The sequence below is a fragment of the Dasypus novemcinctus genome, chromosome 10 (assembly GCF_030445035.2).
Source record: "Dasypus novemcinctus isolate mDasNov1 chromosome 10, mDasNov1.1.hap2, whole genome shotgun sequence".
NCBI classification, from domain to species: Eukaryota; Metazoa; Chordata; class Mammalia; order Cingulata; family Dasypodidae; genus Dasypus; species Dasypus novemcinctus.
In genome coordinates, this window is record NC_080682.1 from 38,220,662 (window position 1) to 38,246,488 (window position 25,827).

Sequence of the window (25,827 nt, forward strand, 5' to 3'; positions counted from 1 at the left end):
CATTGTCCATTTATCCTTTGAATTTTATCATGTCTGTCACTCAATACTATGCTATGTTAAATTAGGTGGTTTCTAACCCATTTGTGTATAATTTTATTTACAGCTCAAAATTTGGAGAAGGAAATATCTGAACTTAATACAAAGTTTCAATTAAACATGTTTTTAATAAATAGTCAGAAAAAATTATACATCACTAATTGAATTCATCCTGTTGGGATTCCCAGAATCCATGGAGCAACAGATTATACTCTTTATGCTATTTTTTCTGATTTACACACTTAGAGTTCTGGGGAATATTGTGATGATTCTTCTAATCAGAACTGACTCCAGACTTCACACACCCATGTACTTCTTAGCTAACTTGTCCTTCGTGGATGTTTTTTATTCCTCCACCATCACCCCAAAAATGCTGGTAGATTTATTATCTGAGAAGAAAAGCATCTCCTTTGCCGGCTGCTTCCTGCAGTTGTACTTCTTCATTGCCTTGGCAAAAACTGAATGCATCCTCTTTGGGTTAATGGCCTATGACCGTTAGGTGGCCATACATAACCCACTACTTTACACCTTAGTCATGTCCGGGGCGGTGTGTCGTAAGATGGCAGCTGGGACCTTTGCAGCAGGATTGTGAACTCCATGGTTAACCAGCTATATAAGCAGTTTGCCATTCTGTGGTTCCAATGTTATCCATCACTTCTTCTGTGACAGCCCCCCACTTTTTAAGCTCTCTTGTTCTGACACCAGCATGAATGAAAGCATATTCTCCACTTCTGCTGGTATGAATATGGTTGCAATTCTCCTGGTTATTCTCACCTCCTACTCTTATATTCTCTTCTCCATCTTTTGTATTCATTCAGTAGAGGGGAGGCATAAAGCATTGTCAACTTGTGCCTCCCACCTGATGGCTATAATTCTATTCTATGCCACCTCCATCTATATGTATCTGAGATCTAGTTCCAGCTATTCCCTGAATCAGGACAATGTGACTTCTGTGTTCTACACTGTAGTCATTCCCATGTTGAATCCTCTGATCTATAGCCTCAGGAATAAGAAAGTAAAGAAAGCTTTATGGAATGTAATTATCAGGAAAAGATTCCCTTCATTTCTGTGATTGTTTAGCTAATTTTCTGAATTAAATAGCATCTTTAATTAACTTTCAAAGTCTGGTTCAAGCATACAGGTACATTGTGATATGCTCAAATTAAACACATTCTGTTAATTCTCAAGTATCTATATCCAGTTAGTGATAAGGTAGATTACCAGACTAATGCATGACCAAGGGAACTTCATCTAATAATTATTCCATATATTCCCTGGGCCTTCAAATATTAAAGGTTACTTGTAACAAAATCTTCCCTGCTGAAATAAGAGGATTAAACATTTGGAGACTAAAATTGCTATATCACATGAAATTAATCATATAGAAGGTATTAGACATAGACACACCATTCATTTTTCCCTTATGTTTTGCTTTTCACTTTTGTAGGATTAGTAAAATGATGCCATATGTTAAATATATCAGAAATGTTTTTCCCTTTTTCTGTTATTTTTCTAGGGGTGTATTGGGGATCAAACCCAGAATCTTGGACATGGGAAGCAGGTGCTTCAATTACAGAGATATACCCATAATTTTCCTTTTTAATTTATTGATACGTCTTCTGAGGGGGATGCTTAAATGAAATGTCAGGGCTATAATTTTATTATAATTTAAATTTCTCACCTTCTATTTCTTTCTCCAAAATGCACACATACATTCATTAAAGATTAAATGTGAGCATGTGCAAAAATGGGACACCAGGAAAATTGCTGCCTGTTTAGAATATACAGTTACAACTACCCTTCCATTCCTTTATTCTCAAAACTTCCCATTCCTTTCCCTACTTTCTCACTCTCAGAACATTTTCTCACATACACACACAGAGCCAGCTGCACACATACACAGAACCATAAAAGCATATATTCAACTGCTACAAGAAATTTAATTTTTATAAGGTTCAGAAGAGTTAGATCAATGTTTGATGTTTGAGTCTGATGCATAGTTTCAGAAGAATTCTATCAGTTGCCATTAAAGTACAATTTCTGTCCATATTATTTGAAAACATTATTAATATAGATATAAATATAGAAGATTCACTTACATTGTGTTTTAGTAATATCATATATATAACCAAATGGTGTACCAATAAATAATAATATTATATCCTTCCATTGTAAAACATAGAGAAAGAAATACAGCTTTGTAAATGAAATTCAGTTATTCTGAGATTTAAGGTTTTAGACATGTCATACTTTAGCCGTGTCTTCTGCTCTCCAATTCAGCTCTCCTAGGTCTAATTAGACTCATTTACAATGGCTAAAACTATTAACACCTTTGGAACCTGTTTCCAATTAGTGATGTTGTTCCTTCTTAATTCACCAAATGCACGTGTTTTTATGGAAATTTTTATGATTTCCCTAACTCATCATCACTTGTAATAAAGTATTTTTAAACTTCACTATTTCTTGCTTATTATTCAATGTATGTCTATGAAAAATGTTCCAAATGTTTTTCACCTGTTTTCTTCAGTGCAAAAGAAATTTACTCTTAAAAGAAATAAGAAACTGTTAATTATAGAATGTTTTCATCTCCTTTTCCTCCTTAGCATTTGACAATATTTATTAACTCTCTTTTATGAAATGAAATATTGCTTTTATCTATTTTCATACTTTCTCCTTTTTTCTCCTTTCCCCATCATTTTTTACTGGGGTTTTGATATCACTCTTTATCCAGAATATATACAGATATCAATCAAACTTTTGCCTTTGCTCAGTGGCTTTTAAGTAATTAACTTATCAAAATTAATGAGGTAATTTTGAACTGTGTGTAGCCAGGCTTAGTTAGGGTCAATATCTTCATCAGTGTTTGGGTGAAGAGTTTTGTTTACAAAATCAGTGAACATAATAAAGCTTGGAAAGTAAGCAAACAAATTGGAAGGAATGAAGGAATCATGACTGAAGAATTACATAGATCCAAGTAATAAACTAAAAATAACAGAATGATATAATTTAGAGATAAGTGCTGCATTAAGGTTGAAAAGAAAAGTATACAAATGGTTCACTGTTAATATGTAAAAATAATATTGGATTTACTTTGCAGAATGTCAACAAACATGCACAAAATAATTATCATTATGTTTATTAGGTCCAGATCCTCTTATGTATTATTCAGGGTCTTGGTTTCTTTACCAATTCTCTGTTGAGATGTTCTGTCTATTGTTGATAATGATGTATTAAAGTTTCCCACTTTAATTTTACTTTTCCACTTAGTTTTTTCAATGTTTGCCTCTTGTATTTTGAGATGCCCTCGTTAGGTGCACAAATGTTTGTTATTGTTCCTTCTTCTTGATTGATTACCCCTTTTATTAATATATAATGGACTTGGCTCTTACAATAGTTTTGCAATTAAAGTCTATTTTGTCTGATATTAGCATAACTACTCCCACCCTCTTTTGTTTATTATTTGCATGTAAAATTGTTTTCCAACCATTCACTTTCAGACCCCTTGCATCCCTAGGTCTAAGGTTATTTTCTTGTAGACAGCATATAGATGGGTCTTATTGTCTTATTTCCTTATCCATTCTGCCAATCTGAGTCTCTTTATTGGAGAGTTTAATCTGTTAACATTCATTTTTATTATTACAAAGGAATTGCTTACATTGCCCATATTTTATTTAGTTTTATGTATGCCTTATGTCATTTTTATTTCTCTTTTTAGTTATTCTTACGCTCTCCTCCTGCTTTTTCCTTTCAATTGCAGAACTCCTTTAGTATTTCCTGAAGTACAGGTTTCTTATTTACAATATCACTTCTTTTTATTTTTTTAGTCTCCAGTTAAGAACTTCTGAAAAAAAGAAAGTAGACCAAAGTGGAAGTACATTATCTGAAGGAAAGTTACAAAGGTTTGTAACTTTTATTAACTGGGTTCGATAGATATCAAGTCTTCTATTTCAAGGCATTAATATGTAAGTGTATCAGCCTCATAACTAAAACAGATTGATTCTTATAAAAAAATTCTTAATGATAAATATCAAAATATTACTTATCTAAAAATTATCATAAACTTTGTTGCTTGGGTTTTGCATGAGACATTTCCAGGGACAATGTATAAACTTTGGAGGTAAATATTTTATGGAGAGATATTTATGGAATGAAAAAAAATATCTTTGTGTTAAAGCCACATACTTTTTCAGAAAATGGTAGAGAGTTCAGTACAGAAAAAGAGAAAAATGTATGTTAAATTTGTGTAATTTTAGGTAGAGTCTGTGGACTTAGACCAGTGATTCAGGAAGCCTACAAACCAAATGGAATATAAAAATTGTTGTTAAATCAAATGCATTATCCATGTGTCGTCAAAATCTTATCTAACTTCAGTCATTCAATTTATTATGTCAAGCTAATCTAGGTAATTTTTCATGAACGTGTGAATGTCTTTATTAGCAGTTTTACTTATACCTCTAATTATTTGGAGAAGGAAATATTTGCACTTAATACAAAGTTTCAGTTAAATATGTTTGTGATAAATGGCGAGAAAAAATTATACTTCACTGTTTGAGTTCACCTTGTTGGGATTGGCAGAGTCCACAGAGCAACAGGTTCTCTTTGTGCTATTTTTTCTGATTTACACACTTAGAAGTCTGAGGAATGTTGTGATGATTCTCCTAATCAGAACTGACTCCAAACTTTACACACCCATGTACTTCTTCTTAGCTAACTTGTCCTTTGTGGATGTTTGTTATTCCTCCACCATCACCCCAAAAACGCTGGTAGATTTACTTTTTTTAGAAGAAAAGCATCTCCTTTGCCTCCTGCTTCCTGCAGTTGTACATCTTCATCGCCTTATCCACAACTTTGGGTTAATGGCCTATGACTGTTACGTGGCCATTTGTAACCCACCATTTTACACCTTAGCCATATCCAGGACAGTATGCCTTAAGAAGGAAGCTGGGCCCTTGCAGCAGGATTGCTGAACTCCATGGTTAACACCAGCTATATAAGAAGTTTGCCATTATGTGCCAATGTTATCTATCATTTCTTCTGTGATAGCCCCCACATTTTAAGCTCTGTTGTTCTGACACCAGCTTGAGTAAAAGAATTCTTTTCACTTTCACTGGTGTGAATATGCTCAGGACTTTCCTAGTGATTCTTACCTCCTACTCTTACATACTTTTAAATATCTTTTACATGTATTCAGGGAAAGGGAGGCATAAAACATTGCCAACTTGTGCCTCCCACCTGATGGCTATAATTCTGTTCTATTCCATCTCCATCTATATGAACCTGAGACCTAGTTCCCACTATTCCCTGAATCAGGACAAAGTGGCTTCTGTGTTCTACACAATGGGTATCCCCATGTTGAATCCCCTGATCAATAGCCTCAGGAATAAAGAAGTAAAGAAAGCTTTATGGAACATAATTACCAGGAAAAGAATCCCTTTATTTCTGTGACTTTATTTTTGGTTAATTTTCTGAATTAACTAATGTGTTTAATTAACTTTCAAAGCCTAGTTTAAGCATGCAGATTTTTACAACAATATTTTCAAAGTAAACACATTCTATTAATACTCAAGTATCTGCATCCAATTATTGCTAAAGTAGATTGCCAGGCTAATATATGACCAAGGGTACTTCTCTTATAATCATTCTATATCTTTCTGGGGCCTTCAAAATTTAAGGTGTATTTGTAACACAATCTTGCCTGCAAAAATAAGAGGAATAAGAGTTTAGAGACAAAAGTTGCAAAGTCACATGAAATTAATCATATAGAAGATTTTAGATAAGCCACTTACTTTTTTCCTTTCTTTTTACCTTTTATAAGATTATCATATATGTAAAATATACCAGATGTGCTTTATAGTAATATGTGATTTTCCTTTTTAATTTGTTGGTATATCTCCTGGAGGGGATGGTTAAATAAAATTTCATGATTATAGTTTTATTACAACTCTAAACTCCTCAGGTTTTATTTCTCTTTCCCCAACAATGCGCACATATGTTCATTAAAGAATAAATGTGAGTTTGTGCAAAAATATGCTACCAGGAAAATCGCTTCCTATTTAGAATGTACCACTTAAAATTCCCCTTTCATTCCATTTTCTTCCCCTCAAAACTTTCCACTCTCTCTTCTCCCTTTCTCTCAGACTGTCACACACACACAAACAAAGCCACCTCCAGACCCACACAGAGCCATGCGAACACACAGCCGCTTCAAAGAATTCAACTGGTGTGTTTTTCCAAAGGAGCCAGATCAATGTTCAATGGTTGACTCTGACTCATGTTTTCTGGCTCATGGTTTTCCCTCTTTGTAGAAGCCTTCTAGAAATTGGTAGTAAAGAATAATTGGAATCCATCACAAAATTAAATCAAAATATTATTAATATGGAGGTACATATAGAAATTTCACTTACATTGTGTGTTTTAATGAAATGACCAAAAGAGTATGCCATTATATGTTAATATATACATTCCCTTGTAAAACTTAGGGAGAAAAAGGGTTTTGTAAAGGAAATCAGTTATTTTGAGATTTGGGGTTTTGACATGTCTTACTTTGAGACCTATTTTCTGCTCTCTAATTTAGCTCTCCTAGGTCTAATTAATCTCACTTACAAAGTCTACAAATATGGACAACTTTGGGCATTGTTGCCATTTAGTGACATTGATTCCTTTTTAATTCATCAAATGTATGTGTTTTTAAGGAAATTTTGATAGTTTTTTAACTCATCATCACTTGTAAAATAGCATTTTTAATCTTGACATTTTCTTGCTTGTTCTGAATGTTTTTGCTTATTTATTTAATGCAAAAGCAATTTACTCTCAAAAGTAATAAGAAACTGTTAATTATTATAGAGTATGTGTTTCCTTCATCTGCTTCTTCCCTTAACACTTGACAATATTTTTTAACTCTCCTTTTTAAATGAAGTATTATTTTTGTCTATTTTTATACTTTCTCTTTTTCTAGTTTCCCCAGTCTTTTCTTTCACTTGAATGTTTGATATTACTCTATTTCCAGAATATATACAATGTTTTGTTTTGTTCAATGACTCTTTTTATTTTATTTTATTGTATTTTTTGATGTACTGGGGACCTGGGATTGAACTTGGGACCTTGTATGTGAGAAGCCAGTGCTCAACCACTGAGCCACAGTGGCTTCCCTGAGTTGTTTTTTTTTGGTTTGCTTTGCTTTTGTTTGTTTTGCTTTTCAGGAGCCACTAGGAAACAAACCTAGGAACTTGGATGTGGGAGGAGGGTATTCATCCACTTGACCCACATCCACTTCCTGCTCAATGACATTTTAAGTAATTATCTCATCAAAATTAATGATAATACCTTTGAATTCTGTACAGCTAGGCTCTGTTATGGTTATTAATTTCAAAAGTTACTTGTTTACAAAACTTGTGAACATGATAAAACTGGAAAATAAGCTCTAACAGGTTGCAAGGAATCAAGACTGGAGAATGACTTGGATCCAAGAAATAAACTGAACACAATATGATGATATTATTCATTGCTGCATTTAAACTGAAAAGTGTACAAATGTTTCACTATTAATACATAAAAATAGTTTTGGAATTACTTTGTTAAATGTCAACTAAAATCCATGAAATAATTATCATGTAATAATAAGTTATATGTTTTCTAAACGGTAACAATATAAGGCTAGAGCTCAGGTTAAAATTGAAGTAATAATCTCATTTAGTTTAAACTAATCAAATAAAATCAAAGATAGCATGTTAATTCTTAGTGTGTTTTGGAGAACAGAGATGAGCAATATTATGTCAAGAAGATAGTACCCAAAACGGTTGTACTTCTTTAAAAAAAGATAAAATGCAAAATAGTTGAGTTGATATGAGAATATTTAATATGTATAGTAGGAATACAGGAAGCATGTCATAGCTGTAATGAAAACATAGACTAGATATCAAATGGAATGTGTGGCATCAGAAAGCAGAAATGCAGTCAATTGTTCTTGACTTTTACATAATTAATTGCTTTTAAATATATTGATGACTCACTGTAATGACATAGTTTCATTCCTCAATTGTAGTGCCCAATAGAGCCACATAATGTGGACTCATAAAACAGTAAAAATAAAAATCAGATGCAGAGCAACATGCAGTAAGTTTTATTTTTAACTATGCCTTTGTCAGTATTTTTTTTCAAAATGTAAATAAATCTGCAAAATACAATTAGCCTCTTTCTTATTTTTTTTCCCTTTAAAAGTTCACATATATCATATTTTCCCTGGGGAATAAGGCTGATATTTTTATATAAGACTCCTATGATTTAGATATTTAATATTGATGAGCTTAGACCAACATAATATATTTGATATGGAAAAACCCATGGGATTAAAAAATCTGGTAGACTACTGTGAGCTTAGATACCAAATCTGAGTATCTAAAAGTAAACTGACCAAAAGTTATTTTCAGTACACATGTAACAAATGTCTATATATCATATTGTCCCTAATTTCAATTTATCATATCCAAGGTGCAGGCTATGATTTTATTATCATGTAATGTAGCATTGTATTGCATTTTCATGTAATAGCATTCATCTTTATAGCATGATCTATCTTTATAGCATGATCCAGACAATTCTTTCCTTGATTCACATTTATTTCTCATTTTGCATTCTTGGATTTGGAAGTTGAGTAAGGGAAAAAATAACGATGCTAGTAATGACGCATTTGTATATTACTGCTTATTTTGAAAATTGTAATTGGTCAGATTTTTAAAACAAACTGTACATTATTAACAGCAAACTATATTTGTGTTAATTAGAATAAGAAATATAAATTATAAATACCACTCCATTCATTTATATTTGATTTCTAAAATATTCAAATTATATGAATGCCTTGACTACGTATGGAAAAATTGCTTCATTTCTGCTTCTTGTCTTTTTCTCCTTGATTAATTAAAAAAAAATGTGTTTGGGACTATCCTTTACTTATAGCATCATTTACATCTGAATTATCCTTGCATAGATCCTTAACAGGAAATGTTTAAAAGAGTAATGATTTTCCTTACTTGCCACGAAGTAGCTAAATGTACTCATGTAACATCTATTCATATATTTCGCTTCAATTGCCACCACTGGTCGACCTTTTCTGCTACTCTCTTCACACTTAAGTGTCCCACTCACGTCAACAATCTTCAATCAACCCTGCTGGTTGAATCTCATAGAGAAATGAAGTGTGTACATAAGGGAATGTATTCAGAAACCTGTTCATCATAAGATTCAATTAGAAGAGATTGTTAAAATGCAGGTGTTTAATCATAAATGTCAGGAAAACAGAAGTAGTAGATCTGGAATGTACTCTAGGAGACTTCTTTATCTCTAACAGGAGAGTGCTCTAAAATACTGATCTAGATATCAATTGTGACCCATGGATTAGAAGCCATGTTCACTTTATCTCATATCCAATGGCAAAATTTTAAAGCCCTGCCATGGGTAAAGGCAAATGTCTCCTTAAAACATTATCATCCCATAAACTTATAAGAAATTATTCCTAATAATAACAGAAATATTAAAACATTTCCACTAATGATAACTCAAGTGTCTTGCTGCCCATAAGATCAAAATATATATAAGTCTGTGTGATATTTCCTTATTATCCTAATAAGTAATCACTACTTTTTGATGAAGGAAAATAGACATATGAGGAACTTTTGTAATGTTTTGAATACATCTGTGATTCCATCCCTTCGATAAGGAAAACACTGAGGAAAATTGTCAAAATCAGCTTGTACAAAATTCTTTAAAACAATCAAATATTTGAAACAAACTGATTAGAATTTATCTGATAAAAAGCTTCTGAACTTCATTGAGACAAACTAGTGTATGATGTAGTAACTTGGTCCATTCCCTTCCCTGTAGTTATGCAGAATCCTTGAAAATCAGCCATTTGGCAACAATGGAAGCTGTTTAACACAACCACATTGCAATCACTCAAGGGTTGCAACTACGTTTGAGTAACCAAAGGAAGTCTATCCTAGCTACCCACCACAGCATTTATATTACTTGACCTGTCTGGCAACTCCATGGAAAATTCCAGGCACAGAGTGTTGTTATTTCTTTGAGTCAGAGATCAGTTTGTGTGACTGATCTATTCCCAGGGTAATTGTCTACGAAAGACAGCAGCAATTTTTAACATCACAACTGTCTGCTTCCTCAATATCCAATGAAGAAAGCAAGAGCCTTACCCTAAACTTCAATGTGAGATCTTAAGAATTAAACGTTCTTAGGGATTTTGAAAAGTCAGAGAATATCCGTTGAGATCTACGAGGCCTGTCCATGTACAGGGATGTGCACTTGCCCAGGAAAGACCTGAGAAAACCCCAGCCTCTCATCCTTGCCTGACCTAAAGCTCTGCACATGTAGAGGGAGAGTATTCAGGTTGAGTTGTGAACTGCCTGAGCATAAAAAGTATGCTCAAACACACGCACTCTCCCAACCCAGCTTCTGGAAAGCGTGGGTCAGGGCAGCTGCAAGACCAAAGACCACACCCAGCAAAGAGTCAGACATGAGCTTTACTGAGATTTATGAGTGGGAGAGGATCTGGCAGTGGCAGACTGAACAATGAAAGTAGTGCTCCACCCAGAGGTGGGAAAATGAGGGGCATTATAAAGGGTCTCAGAACAAAGACATTTCCTAACAGACTTTCTGCTAGAGTCACATGAAGCTCATCAATGAGGTCTCATGATATTACTCTAAGAAGGAAGGGTACAGCCTGGAGAAAACTACAGTCTATGATAACATCTGTATGTTCTTTTTCAATTCTGGAAAAGAGTTACTAGTAAAGTAGTATGTAGTTTACTAGTAACTGTAATATCATTAATATAATGAAATAAAGTTACAGGCTTCTTAAACATGGCCAGGTCCTTTGCCAGGAGGCCATAACTGATGGTTGGGCTGTGCATATAGCCTTGGGGAAGCACCATGAAAGTTCATTGCTGGCCCTCCAATATAAAGACAAAAGCAAGTTGGCTTGACTTGTCTAAGGAGATACTAAATAAAATAAGATCCAAATAAAATTATAGTGACATAACCAGTACTGATTTCATATAATAAATCAGCAATGTTTGAGACTGTTGCATATAGCAGTGGTGTTACTTTATTTAATTCATGATAATCTACTGTCATGTGCCATGTTCCATCAGGCTTTCATACTGGCCATATAGGACTATTAAAAGGGCTGTGGGTAGTTATTATTATTCCCACACTTTCCAATTCTTTGATTATAACCATAATTTCTTGGTGCCCTCCCAGGAATATGTACTGTTTAATTCCTATAATTATTCAGGGTGAAGGCACCTTCACTAGGGACCACTTAGATTTTACTTTTAGCACCTCTTTTATTACTTTTCATTGAAGCCAGAATTCTCCTGTGATAGTTTGTAATGTAATATTTTGGAGAATGTCAATTCCTAAACTAAAATCAGGTATAGGGGAAATATACTAATATGGTCTCTGCATAAAATCAAACTTATTCTATATCCAAGTATGCTTAGTTACTGGAAAGCCAAATGAGAGGTATAAGCATTATAGACTTTGGATATTCAGGGAGGATGCAAACTAAATGTGTTAATTCAAGCTTACCTGAAAAGTGTGGGTATGTATTAATTTAAGCTTACCTGGAGGATATGTGTTAATTCAGGACATATCTGGTACTCAGATAAAACACTTGAAACTCTAAGAAACTAACAAAGAAAAAAAGGTCCTTTTGCATATAAGCACCATCTGACTCCCCACTCCTACATTCTCTGTATAAAAGGGAACCAAAAATCCTATTTCCTATTTGGGGCTCAGTTTTTTCATTAGGACAGGAGTCTGCTGAGCAAGGCCAGATGTTAATAAATCTTCCTTCTCAGCTTCTCATATCCTGGCCTTCAATACTGCATGCAACCTACTTCTCTCTGCTACAACAATACAACGTATGTTTTTTGGGAGTTTAACCTCCAATTTGAAAAACTAAATTTTGTTTTTTAGCATAAACAGGTTCTGGCCCATGGAATCACCATACTTTGTCATGAATTAAGGTACATTTAGTTCCCATGTCTACTAAGGCTAGCACCTTTTGTTGGTTGGCAGGGAACCAATAATTGGTTAATTCTGCATGTGGCCTCCAATCCCCTGGGTCACTGGTTATTGTTCTTACCCAGGGATCTTGATCCCTCTCCTAGAGTAGGGGGAGGGTACCTGCCAAGCTTCTAAAAGATTCCTGGATTTGGAGCTGCAGCTATTTATTTTTCCCTTTCCCCCCAGCACTCTGAGTGGTGATTTGTTAATTTCTTTTATTTTTTATTTTTTTAGGAAGCTTGCTTCACAGCTTCACTACAACATCATTGGGCTGTCACTTTATTGTTTCTAGCTCAGTGCCCAGAACAGTAAGATCTACCCACATTTGCTTGCAGGGCAAACCATTAGGGCCATCATGCCCTTGGGGTACATTTCCTACCACCTGGAATACTGCCCCTTTTTTGGCAGCCTTTCTGAATCTCCTAATTCTACTATAGCCTGTGCAGCTCACAACACAGTTTACCCTATTAGGGAACTTAAAATTGATACCAAAGGCCCATAATAATGATTGGGGACAGTGTGTAATATGGTATCTTTCATTCTTGCAGTAAAAATTTTGGCATTAGGCCCTACAAAGTTGGCAGCATAAATGGAATGTTTTCTCCCCACCTCCCACAAAACATCCTGTAACTTTTCCATAGATTACCATTGCTGGATGCTCAGAGTATATCTCCTTCATTAGGCCAGGCAGCTTTGCATCCAGCAACTAACCACACTAATAATGATGCTGTCCTTTTTCACCAGAGGTGGTATATAAAGACTGGTGTAAAGAAGGGTGGGTGGTGGTAGATTCTAATTTACTTATTTCCACCCCCAAATAGTACAACTTCTTCTGCTTCAGTGTCCCATAACTTTACAGACAGGCAGGGTATCTCTAGATTTCTGCCTATAACTTTGCCCCATCTCTCCCAACTCAGCAGCAGTATAGTCCCTCATAGTTACATGTAACTTTTGTTCCGATGGTCTGAGATGCTGAACCCCAGGGTGCTGATCTTGTGGGGACTTCCACTTTTGTTGTATTAAAGGGCACAAGCATGAGGGTTCTTCCTCCTCTTCTACTTCTCATTCTTCCTCTTCCTCCTCATCCATGGAGGAGTCCATAGGGTCCCATGTTTTAGGGTCTCACCCTGGAATGATCAATATTCTTCAGAACTGAACTCAGGGCAGCCTGCTCCCCCTAGCCTGAATATATGTACAGGGTAGGGTTTCTAAATGGTTGTCAACTTGGTAAAGTAGATTGGTTAGACAATCTTTCATTTCTGCCTGTACCAGGTGCATATTGCTTTCTAGCTTAAATTCATCTTCTAGGCAGTGTAGGGAGATTTTACCACTTGCTCAGCCTCAGCAGCCATTCACAAGGCTCCTAACAAAGGCCATGTTATAGCTGCTGCTGTTTGGCAGTTTCCTTTTTAAGTGCAACTGTTCTGTGACCCACTGTAGCACAGCCAGTATAACTGCCAGAGCTCTTAGGGCATACCCATAAATTCAATCCCCATTAGTCCATAAGGGTAGCCACCCCTCCCCACTTGGGATTTCCCCAGGATTTCCCTCACAGATTTTCTCTTACCAGAGCTCATACTTGTCACTTCCAGTGGTTCTATGGCCCCCTGACTGGCTCACCATTTATTCCACCCTTGCTTCTGGAGGCACAGGTCAGTGCAGCTGCAAGACCAAAGAACACACTTGGCACTGAATCAAACATGAACTTTATTGGGACTTACAAACAGAAGACCCACCTCTGAAGAAGGCATTCAGACAATGAAAGTAGCACTCTGCAAAAAGGTGGGAAAATGAGGGGCAATACAAGGTTTCAAGTCAAAGGCATTCCTTAGGTTATGAGAGTAGAGATTCTGTTAGGGTTACATGAAACCCACAGAAGGGTTCTAATGATGTTACCCAGAAAGGGAGTGTATCATCTTCAGAAGAGTACAATTTATAATACCTTCTGCACATTGTTTCCCTGTGGAAGATTTATTACATACTAACTTGTGTTCTGGGGCGCCCAGGTGACTATGTGCTGCTGGTGGGCTGAATTTCCCTTAGGGAGGGGGAGCCAAGGCCTGGGACCTACTAGACTTCCCTAAACACACATAAACCTACTCAGTTAAGTGATGGAAAATTTACTGGCCCAAAGCATTTAGGAAAATCTCTGACCAATCATTAGCTGACAACTGAGTTAAGTGAGCCCAAACCCAGAGGGAATAGACTTGATAATACAGTAAAGTCACTGTGGTAGATCAAATTATTTATCCTAGTAAAATTAACAGCACCACAAAACAAAAGTTCTTAATCTTAATTTATTCCTGAGGAAAGAAACACATGGCTAAAGGATCTTTTGAAAATGTTATTTTCTTTTGGGTATGGCTCAACAGAATGAGATTGGGCCTTAATCTTATGGCTGCAGTTTTATGAATTGAAAGTCACTTGGAGGAGAACTTCGAAGTCAACCGAACCTAGAAAGAAAGTGGAGGACATTTCCATGTGACAGAAAAGCCAAGGAACATAATGATTAATGGCTAGTCAGAATTCCCTGGGAGGAAGCAATCCTTCTAGCATCTGAAACTAAGAGCCTATAAATTCCAACTGTTAAACCAGTCCTTTGTGTGGTATTTGTTATCACAGCTGGGAACTAAGGAACTAAACAAACAACAGCCAAACACTCAAAAACTTGGAATTGAGGGAATCTTCCTTTACATGATCAAGGCCATTTTTAAAAACCCACAGCTATCACACTCAATTGAGAAAAGCTGTAATTTGTCAACCCAAAATCAAGAGCAAGAAAAAGATCCCTGACTTTACCACTTCTGTTCAACATTGTACTGTAATTTCTGGCCAGAGAAATTAGGCCAGAAAAATTAGTAGAATGTGCCCATATTGGAAAGAAAAAAAAATTCTTTCAATTTACTTATAAATGATCCTATATATGAAAGAAAGTAGTGTGCAAACATTTATAGTAGCTTTATTTATATTGTCTCTAAAGTGAAATAATTCAAATATCTATCATCCAGTGAACATAAATAAATTGTGATATGTTCATACAATGAGATGCTATTCTAAACTAAAATAGAATAAAATACTAATTCATACAATACAACAAATGAATTTAGAAGGGCCTACAAGTGGTGTTCTCAGTTGTGAAAAGTGTGATTTGCAATAATTTTTCATGTACTTTGGAGGGTATATTGCAACATGCTGTAAACTACTGGCTCTTTAAAAACTTTACTGAGACCAGTGGGTCCATCAATATTCACAGGTTTTGTCTTCTTCTCACTAGAATATGTTTTATGAAGGCCTCCAATACAGTTACCACTACTTTTCTTCAAGTACAATTGAAATGATTTCATCAATATGGTGGGCTTGTGTGCTAGTCTCTTGATATTCTGACAGTCCAGACCCCTTTGGACTACATTTTGGCAAATGGCAGAAGTGTTATTATATTTCTGAGGCTAAATTGGAAAAGTACACTGTTACCTATCCCAAGAGATTGCAAACTTGTTTTTAACCCTCCCATCTTAATATGAATGAAAAATAATTAATTCTGTAGATCAATGATCCCATAGCATATAATTGAGGATTTGCTACCCTGCTCTAGCAAAGATAACACATTTTCATAGCTATTAATTTTTAGAATAGGTACTAGCAATTAGTTAATTTTGAGTCAGTCTGTAATCCACATTCATATTCTAGGATTTGTTTGTATTTTGTAGGTACCAGACTGGTGAATTAAAAGGGGATAAAGTAGATTCCACCACCACTGTTTCCTTTTCTTCTTTAAGGGTGATCTTCATTGATGTTATTTTTCCCAAGATGAAATATTGCTTTTATTATCTTAGATGGTGTGGTAGGGGCAGTTACAAAACCATCCCTCTGGTCTTAATTACTTTTCCTACCTCACAGAACAAGGGAAAATTTTGCAGTTTGTATCAACTACAAATTATGTTAAGTTTTATTATCTTTTCTGAAACAGAAAATAAAATATTTCTATGACCAATTACCCACTATGAGACAGATACAAGGCAGAATTCTATCTATTTCTTGGCTGGATTGCTACAAGAATACTTATAATCCTTTGGTTAGTGTTAGATTAAACACTGTGCCCTATAGTCCTTGAAATGTTTGAGTGTTCCTCTTTGCCCAGTTTATAGTTTCTTGAGTAAATGGCCTGATGTGCTTTGAAAGGAGGGTGGGAGAATCATTGCCACAGCCACTAATATATGATATTGCTAGGACCTTCCCCTTGAGGCCTTGGCCTCTCCTTTCTTCAATGGGTCCCAGATTTGCAAGATGACTGACCTCCAAAAACTGGAATTTTTATTGGAGATGATTATTGTTTGGGGGGGTGGGGGGTGGGGGAGGTTGGCTCTCTTAAAGTTCTTCATTCTACATCCTTGATTTCTTTTGATTTTATTGATTAAGCAATTCTGATGTTGGTTCCCATCTATATTGTCCCTAGGGAATCCATTTCCCATTTTACATTTCCATATCTTTCTACAATGCAAACCCCTCTCCCATTTGCCTATTCCAATTTGCCACATATAATAATTACACCCCTTAGCTTCTGATGGACTAGGTACTGCAATCTTGTGTTTTTTATATCATGACCAAATCATCTCTATTGCTATCAAGAAATGCAGTTCTAAAAAATAAAAATAAATAAATAAATAAAAATAAACATTTCCTAGTATAAGCCCTGACCTAACAGAAGCTGTTACACAGTCGGAGGAATTACAATCATATTTTGGTACTCAACTCCTTTGAAACTCAACAAATTTGATACTTAAAACATTTTGATATATAAGTTTTTTCCTAGTACTCATAATTTTTTGGTACTTGATGTGCAAGCTAGAACTTGGTGTCAGTTGTCTCATGTCTCACTACCCTTTCCAGCCTAAACAAAGGTTCAGACATTAGTCATGCACATTCCATTGCAGGCTTAGTTTCCTTGGTCATTTTGTGCATTTTGCATTTTTTTTTTCCTCATCATGGGTCCTAGGAAAATAAGCAGTGATAGCACTGAACAGAAAAGAAAATTATACACATAATCAGTGACCAAAAAAAAAAAGAATAGGTAAACATGAGAGCAGTATTTGCATTACTGATCTTGCTAGGGAATATGGTATGTCTAGAATAATGGTCTTCACCATCATTAAGAATGCAGCAACCATCCCCCAAGTGCAAGGGTAAAGACCAGTGAAGGATGCTCTATGATGAGCCTTTGATTCTGATGACCATGCTTATGAGCCTGTGTGCCTGAAATTGGAATGAGGCTAGAGTTGCAGGGTACCTAAGAGTTACCTCATGAAAACCTCTATGTTGCTCAAATGGGGCCACTCTCTAAGCCAAACTCGGCAGGTAAATGCATTACCTTCCTCCTACCATGGGACATGACTTCTAGGGATAAGCCTCTCTGGCATTTAGGGATTACTACCAATCACTAATTGTTGATGCAACTAGAAAAAGACCTTGAATAAAAGGGTCTTTATTAAAGACAAATGAGTTTATATGGATAAGAGTCTTCAAAAAAGTGTCAGGAGGTCATCAGAGGGGTCACTCTTATGCATGCCTCAGCAGGATCCCAGAGACAGCCAAATTAGATACAATCCCAGATACCAGTGCTCCCGAGGGCTATGGAGACACACAGGTTCTATGATCATGGCAGTTGGTTCTGGAGTTCAGTGCCTTGCCAGTGGGCCTTATTTTGGAATTTTGTTCCTGAGTGTGATGGAGTTGGACTTAGATGTCACCTTCCTACATATGCCTCTTTTGTCACTTTTACTGAACCTGTGGTTGGTGCTTGGGTTGGTGTATACCCAGGAGACTTCCATCTCTGGACTGGCCATGTGTCAGCTGGGTTCTGGGCCTCAGCAGAGTTGCAGCTCCTACTCTCTGGTTTGTTGGACTTGCACAGGTTGGCTAATAGGGAGCTGAGAGTGCATACAACTCCAAGCAGGAGAATTGCATCCATCAACCATGTGGGATCTAAGCCCCCTCTCACTGTAGAGGTGGAGTGGATATCACCAACCCAGGGTCCACAGATGGAGGAATAAAATATGGATTAGAGTGAACTTATTGCTATTCTACTATTGAACTATTGTTACTAGTAATGGAAGAAACTGTAGCATTGATCTGGAGAAAGTGGCCACAGTAGTTGCTGAAGGCAGGGAGAGGGAAGAAGAGTTGAGATGTAGGGGCATTTTCAGGACTTGAACTTGTCTTAAATGATATTTCAGGGACAGATACTAGACATTGCATATTCTATCATAATCCACAGAATGTTCTGGGGGAGAGTGTGGACTATAATGTATCTGTGCAGTACAACTGTGCTCCAAAATGTATTCACCAAATGCAATGAATGTGCCACAATGATGAAAGAGGTTGTTGATATGGAAGGAGTCAGGTGAGGGGAGTGGAGGGTATATAAGAACTTCATATATTTTTTAATATAACATTTTTTGTGATCTATGTGTCTTTAAAAAAAGACAATTAAAATATTGATGGGTGGGGGGGTGGGGAGTGGGGTATATGGGAACCTCATATTTTTTAATGTATATTTTTTGTGATCTATGTATTTTTTAAAAAAAGAAAGACAATTTGATTTAAAAAATTAAAAAAAGAATAAAGAAGTGATAAATTAAAAGGCTGATCCTGCAAAAGGAGTTAAAGCAATAGCAAAGTAGCACTCCCAAACACTCAAAAAAGTTGAAAAACTGTTTCGGTAAATGAGAAGAAGTTAGTGGGTGACAGTGTATCAGAAACCATGATAGGTGAAGAAGTCCAAGTTGCATTCATGCTTATCTTTTGAAAAACAAACTGGAACCCCAAGTGACAAGAGTTGACATTTTTAAGGCCAGCCACAGTTGTTTTGATAATTTTAAAAAGAGGACCAGTATCCATAGTGTTGTGAGGCATGGCGAAGCAGTAAATGCTAATAAAATGGTTGCTAATGAATTCGTCAGTGGATTTCAAGACTATGTAGAGATTGAGGATTTTATTCCCCACCGAGATTTTAACTTTGATGAAGCCAGAGTTTTTTCAAGTAAGGAGGAGAGAATGGAGGATGTCCCTAGTTCCTTGATAGAAGAAACGTGTGCAAAATCAGCAGAAATTGAAAACTTTGTGGAGAAGTACCATCCAGACAAAACTCTGACAAGCAGAAATGTGAATTTATTGAATGACCAAACAATTTCACACTTTTGAGGGATTCTGGAAAGAAGACAGAAGCAGTCCTCATTGAATAAGTTTTTAGTGAAGATGACACAATGCGTGTCAGAACCTGTAGTGCAAGTTTTAAAAAAAGGCAGAAAAGAGAAAGAACAACTGTACTGCAACTGTGTGATGTTCTATTGGCAGGGGACTCTCCTTCTAAGCAACACTCCATGTAACTTCTCCTCTCATCATCCATTAGGCTATGGACTTTTCTCAGGATAAGTAAAGTGAAGTTTTATTTTATTTTATTTAAGTATTAATTTTTAGGTTTATTTCTCATGTAAAATAATGACATACAACCCTATCACTTTACATATTACCTTAAAATGTGCATGTCTTTGGTTTGGGAATGCATTAAATTTATTTACATTATTCCTTACAGGAAAACTTTGTTTGGTGCTATTCATTTTTGTTACTTGTCATGCCTCCCAGAATCAATTAATGATGAGTAATTTTGTAAGTTTGATAAGTTCAGATAAGCAAATATTCTTAGCCTAAGAAAATCTCCTATACCTAAATATGGACCCTGGCATGGAAGTCCGGGACTGAGGATTTGTAAAAGATGTACTTGAGAACCTCGAATACTCGGATCCCTTGCTTTCTCTACACTAAAAGAAGTGGTACAATCTCCATTGTTTGCTGATTGAGACACTCTCGCTCCACCCTCTGGCCTTGCTAGAAAACTATGTTGAGACCTCAAAATTAATTGCATTATAAGACAAAACTAGATATCTTCTGAACATACTCCAACAACACTTCTAGTTCCCAGACTCATAATTATTTTTATTGGTTGAATTGTGTCCCCAAAAGATATGTCCAAATCCTAAACTCTGGTTTCAAGAATATGACATTATTTGGAAATAGTCTTTGAAGATATGATTAGGTAAGATGAGGTTGAACTGAATTAAGGTGGATCTTAATCCAATATTGATGTGGGCTATGGGTGGGAGGCTCTTTGTCTCTTCAGAGATAACCTAAGCTGTTTGACTAGTGGGTGTGGAATGGTAAGAGGCTGCACTCCTGCCCTTAGTGACAATGGCAACGACTCCAGTCCCAGGAAATAGTTTAACAATGCAAGGTCTATAAACTTTAAGTATTTAGGGGAAATGCAAACAAAATATTCTAAAAGCTTATCTAGAATGTCTGGAGTCCATGCTAAAAGCTTACCTAAGATGTGGAAGATATATATGCTAATTCAAGCCTTTTGCGAACTGAAACAAAGCAACCATTTGGCCTTTCCTCTCTGTATGAAAGAAATTTGAAAATCTTGTTCGGGGCTCGGGATTGAAACAGAAAGCTCCTGAGTCCAGCTGGCCATCAATAAACCATTTTTCCTTCTCAAAATCATTCCTGAGTCTTGGCCTCTCTATATGCAAATAATTGAACCTCTCTCAAATTCTACAACATTTTTGGCAACCATGAAGGGACAGCAAACGAAGGCCAGAGACGGTAGCATTTTGCTGCCCCTTCCAAATCCCAGGGGAAGCTGGGATGACTCAGTTGAACCCCAAATCTGGGCACCCCTGGATTAAATTTAATCCAGAAAAGATGTGGGCTCCACCAGAATCTTCCCAACAAAAGTTGAGGACAATGGAAAGTCTGAAGAGAAAGATTCTGGGTACAAAAAAGAACTCTGAACATGGAAAAAGGTAAGACTCCCTGGGTGAGCACAGTCTGGAAAGCCCTGGCTTTAATTGCTAGGAAGGGGAGGCTGATCACCTCCCGAGAGAACCCTAGTAGCCCCAGAAAATTGGGGGGAAGCTGTTCTCTTCAGGCCTGGGAAAAGGAGAAAAACTGGGAAAAAACCCTGGTGTTTTAGGTTTGTCTAACTGCATATTAAAAGCTAGTACTGGTCTCACCTCCACTGAAGGAGTGGAGTCTTGATTTTAATAATGAAAGGCTGTTTATAGGTTCGAGTCCTAATATCCTGAAGAAAAACCAGGAAAAAGCCCTGGTGTTTTGGGTTCGTCTAATTGCATGTTAGAATCTGGTACTAGTCTTATATCCATGAAAGGAATGGAGTCTTGATTTTAATAGGAAGGGCAGTTTATAGGTTCGAGTCCTAACATCCTGGAAATTAGTCTAGATTGAAAAAAAAAAAACTTGGTTACAGAAAAATTGATCGGCTTTTCTAGTGGAGCTTGGTCTGGGTGTAAAGTTAAACAGTGGAAAAAGTCTAGCTAAATTGTGAATGAATTTGCTTTATACCAAATGTTAAGTGTTCTAAAGTTTGTAATGGCTGTGGGGGGCAGCAGTGCTGAAAGTATATATATAGAACTTGTGGTTCAAATTAGTAACCTTTGTGCTTCTGTCTATGTCAGCTCAATGCTAGTGTTGGAGTTGTGTGGTTATGTAGAGTAGAATTTAGTGGAGCTGGAGCTCTCCCTTGCCATTGGCAAGGGGGTGAAATGATTATAGGGCAAAACTGTGAGGAGTCTGGATGTTTGCAGAGTCTAGATGTTTGTGCATGCTCTGCTGTCTTGTCTCTGGTCTGCCTCTTTTCTGGGGCTTGGAGGTCATCTGTGTCCACACCATGCACCTAAGTTTGTTGGGGCTGCCCCAGTCAGGGTGGCTGGGTCCCTGGGAGAGTCACCAAATTTGAGTAGGTTCTGTCTGCCCATGTTGGCTGAAAGCTGGAAAGGGGGAAGCGGCTTGCCCCTTTCCAGTGAGTCCACACCTTCTATTCATAAGCCAGATTTCTGTTTGATTGTCGTGCACCCAACTGCCTGGAAGGGGGGAAGTGAAGGGGGTGAAAAGCAGAATCAGAATAAATGCAGTAAAGTTCCCCACATAGGGTGTCAAAGCCAAAATACGTTTGCATTCTTCCCAGGTTCTTAGAAGGTATTGTAGTAACTTTAAGTAAGAGAATGTATTCTGTGAAGGTAAAATTTGTCTTAAAGGTATAAATAATTACAAAAGTTTAACAAAGCATTGTTTAAGGTATTTAAATGCCTAATTGCAGAAAGTCATTATTAAACAAAAGCTGAATTGAATTTATAATAATAATAAAAGGTAATTTTATAACAAGAAAACGTTTCTTCGGCAGCCAGCCTCCCCTGCCAACTTGCTTCCAAAAAAACTTTCTGGTATTACATGCTACTAAGTATTTAAAAACTTTCTGGTATTACATGCTACTAAGTATTTAAAGGGAAGAAAAGTTCATTATTTTAACAAGCTTGTTTAGTATTAATGGCAATTATATGTTGTAAGAAGTTTGCCTGGTAACTTAGTATGTGGGATATATGGAATGTGTTTTTATTGTTAAGGAAACAGAAGATGATTTTGTCCTAAGATAAAATGATTGATTATTGGAAAGAGTAGAGTGTGAGACAAAACCTGAATGAATACTAAAAGTGTAAAAGGTTTGTGAAAGGAAATTTTTATGATTAAAATTAAGTAAAATCAATATACAAAGAAAATCTTTTATCAAAATAGCTTATTGTGCTTTAACCTCATCATTTCCTCAGTGTTTGAAGAAGAAAGGGTCTTATCTCTTTTTTAAAAAAAGAACATTTATGTTCTAGAAATCAAATCCTGAAAAGTAGCTTTTTATTTCAAACTAACTGCAAGAGATTTAGAGATTTATTCTTTTTTCTTAAAAGAAAAAATAAAGTAATGGTTAAGATCATTCAATACATTATAAGTTGAATGAAAGGTGTTTAAAAGTGTTATAAAATTAACAGGTTTTTTAAAAAATTAATAAAAACTGTAACTAAGAGTTAAAATCATTTATAAATGCATTTATATTATAGAACAGTGAAAAGATAATAACTGAAATTATAACTGAATGAATTTAGCCTGAAACTATTATTTAATTGTAAATTCTAAACTAACTTTTCCTTTGTTTATGGTTACTTCAAGCCTAACCTCACTCCTTGCGTTTGTCTATGGTTATTTCATAATAGCTTCTGCACCTACAGGCCAGAGAAAAGCTGGGACATCACTGTCTCCTGTCCTGGTATTAGTAACCCTTTCTCTCATGAATTCAAGTGTAAACTAAATAAATTGCTGCCTGATGGAATAAGGTTAAATGACCACTGGAGTTTTATTATCTCCAAAATCAAAAAGGGGGGTGGAGGGGGAGAAGTCTCCTGCCCTGACGGTCAGTGTTCCTAAGAGTAGTAATTCATGAGAGAAACCAGTCTGTCTCCCTGAGGCTTCAAATAGCCTCAGTAAATATATATAAAATTAATCTTGTTGTTTACCCAGAATTCTGCTAATTTCAAAGTAAAATATAAAGTTCTAAAACAAAATGGTGCTAAAGAATTGAGAACATTTAAGTAACAATCCATTAATTAAGAAAAAAATTCTTGTGTAAAACTGCATGGTCATAGTGTAAACCTGCACAGTCATAGTGCAAATTAAGAAAAGTTTCAGGAGTCTTTGAAATGTTTTGCAGTCACACTTGTTTTGTAAAAATTATAAGTTTAAAGTAACTAAAGTTATGTTTTTGTGTCAAACTATTCATGTCTGCCTATTTGCTCAAATTGTTGAGGTTAAATAGGCAGTTATATAAGTAATATATATTTCTGGACCCCAAATTAAGCTAAACAGTATATAAAATAATGCAAATTATAAGTAGTATCAATAAGTTGTGTTTCTGTGTCTCTTTGTCTGCCCATTTGCTCAGTGTATGTCTTTATACATCAGGATAACAATATCAAATTAACGAATGAAAATTCTTAAAGGAGCTCTATTCAAATTGTTAAAAATTAAATATGCAGTTATATATGTATGTAAGTATTCTTGAAGCCCAAATTAAACTAAGCAGGATTAAAAAATCATAGAAATCTGATTATAAAAACAATTAGGAAAGGGCCTCTTTGCAAGAACTTTAAAGGCAAGACTAGGTGTGGCAGATTAAACCTGTCTACTGCTCTGGACCAGCGGGGGTGAGTTCTAGGACCTGTGGGAAGGAGTGGGGGGTAGGAGATGAGAAGAATGGAGGCAAGACAGGATTCTGATCAAGCCTCGTTTATTGGGGGTAAAACACGGGGATATATAGTGAGGGAAGGGAGTGTGTCTATAGGTGATAGGCTGGTTTTGTGGGTGGCAGACATCCAAGGAGGGAATTGGCTGACAGTTCGCGTCGGGTCTGCGGAGTTTCATGCCTTGCGCATGTGTATTGCTGTGGTCACCAGAGTTGTGGTGGGAAAAGGAGAACAAAGAAACAAAGAGGAAGAATAAGGAAATGACAGGGCAGATTTGTGAACTCTGCCATGTTGTGAAATCCACCATGTTGTGGAAGGTTGTAAATAGGTCTCACAGCAGATGGCTCCCCACAGGTGCCCCTTTTCTGTTTAATGCGTTATGAATTGAAGAAAGGAACAGCTGGCGGCAGCTCACGTTAGAGCAGGGCTTATTTTCAGTAGTGGCATGTGGCTGCAAGGTGCTCCCATGCTGAAAGGGGGGCTGTGCCTGTCTTAGGTCAGGGCTGCACTTGGTAAGCACTTCGTCTTACCGTGTATGTGATCAGTCTTACCCGTCATTGGGAATCGTGGCAGCAAAAGGCCAGGTCCCTGTCTTAGGTTGACTGAGGGGTCAGCCCAGTTGCCCATCATTGGCTAACCAGTCCAGCGCCTCAGCGACAGATGGCTTGCAATTACAGCAAGCTATAATGGGGAGCCCTCATAGACCGCATATGACAAACATGATGTACTGAGATTGGTGGGTGTGGCCACACCCGCCCCAGTCTTGTCAGGCCAGGGTGCCCATTGCTCATTTGAGCTGCTGGATTTTTGCCGAAGCCATTCAATGATATTGATTCAACAGAGAAGGTTAAGCCGTGATAGGGGAGGTGGTGACTGTAAGGGGAAAACAGGCAAAGAAATGCTATTAGGGTACAGGATAGCAAATGAGACAACATAAGAAATTTGCATTTTCAAAGGTTGGTTGTTCATTCTTTGGTCCAGAGAGGTTGGTATTGATGAACAGTGGCAAGATACATCACGTGGGCTGAGATTTGCTTCATCCTTTCTTGGAGAAATTTAAGGAGGGAAGGTGCAAATGCACAGATTAAAAGGAGAGCGATTAGGGGGCTGAGGAGGGGACCCAGCCATGTTATGAGAGGGGAGGCGAGCCAGGCTGATAGGGAGGAGGTTGATTGGGAGGGCAGTATTCCTTCCCGCAATTCTCATAATTCTTAACATTTTGCTCAACAATACCAGGTTCATTTATATAGTAGCAGCATTCCTCCTGGAGAAAGAGGCAGGTTCCTCCTTTATTCAGCTGTGAGTAAGCTAAGGGCCCTGCGGTTATGAAGGACTACTTGGGCGAGGGATGTTAGTTGCTGCTGCAGAGAGTCAAGAAACTGCGCACTGGATTCTAGGCTAATTTGTTGTTGTTGTTTAAAGTATTGCAAGCTGATGAGGCCATGACCAAGAGCACCACGTGCTGTGGCAGCTGCAGTGACTGAACATGTGAGGCTAATTTTTTACTAATATAGGGAAGAAGGCGGCTCTCTTTTGACACAATTGGGGATAGTAAATTTTTTTAGTCTGCCTT

At 36.6% G+C, this 25,827-nt stretch overlaps 2 pseudogenes; both read left to right on the forward strand.

Annotated features, from left to right (window-relative positions):
• Positions 1 to 229: 229 nt before the first annotated feature.
• On the forward strand, positions 230 to 1,108 carry LOC101422922 (olfactory receptor 5F1-like; annotated as a pseudogene).
• Positions 1,109 to 4,556: 3,448 nt separating this feature from the next.
• LOC101422485 (olfactory receptor 5F1-like) lies at positions 4,557 to 5,481 on the forward strand (annotated as a pseudogene).
• The last annotated feature ends 20,346 nt before the right edge of the window (positions 5,482 to 25,827 follow it).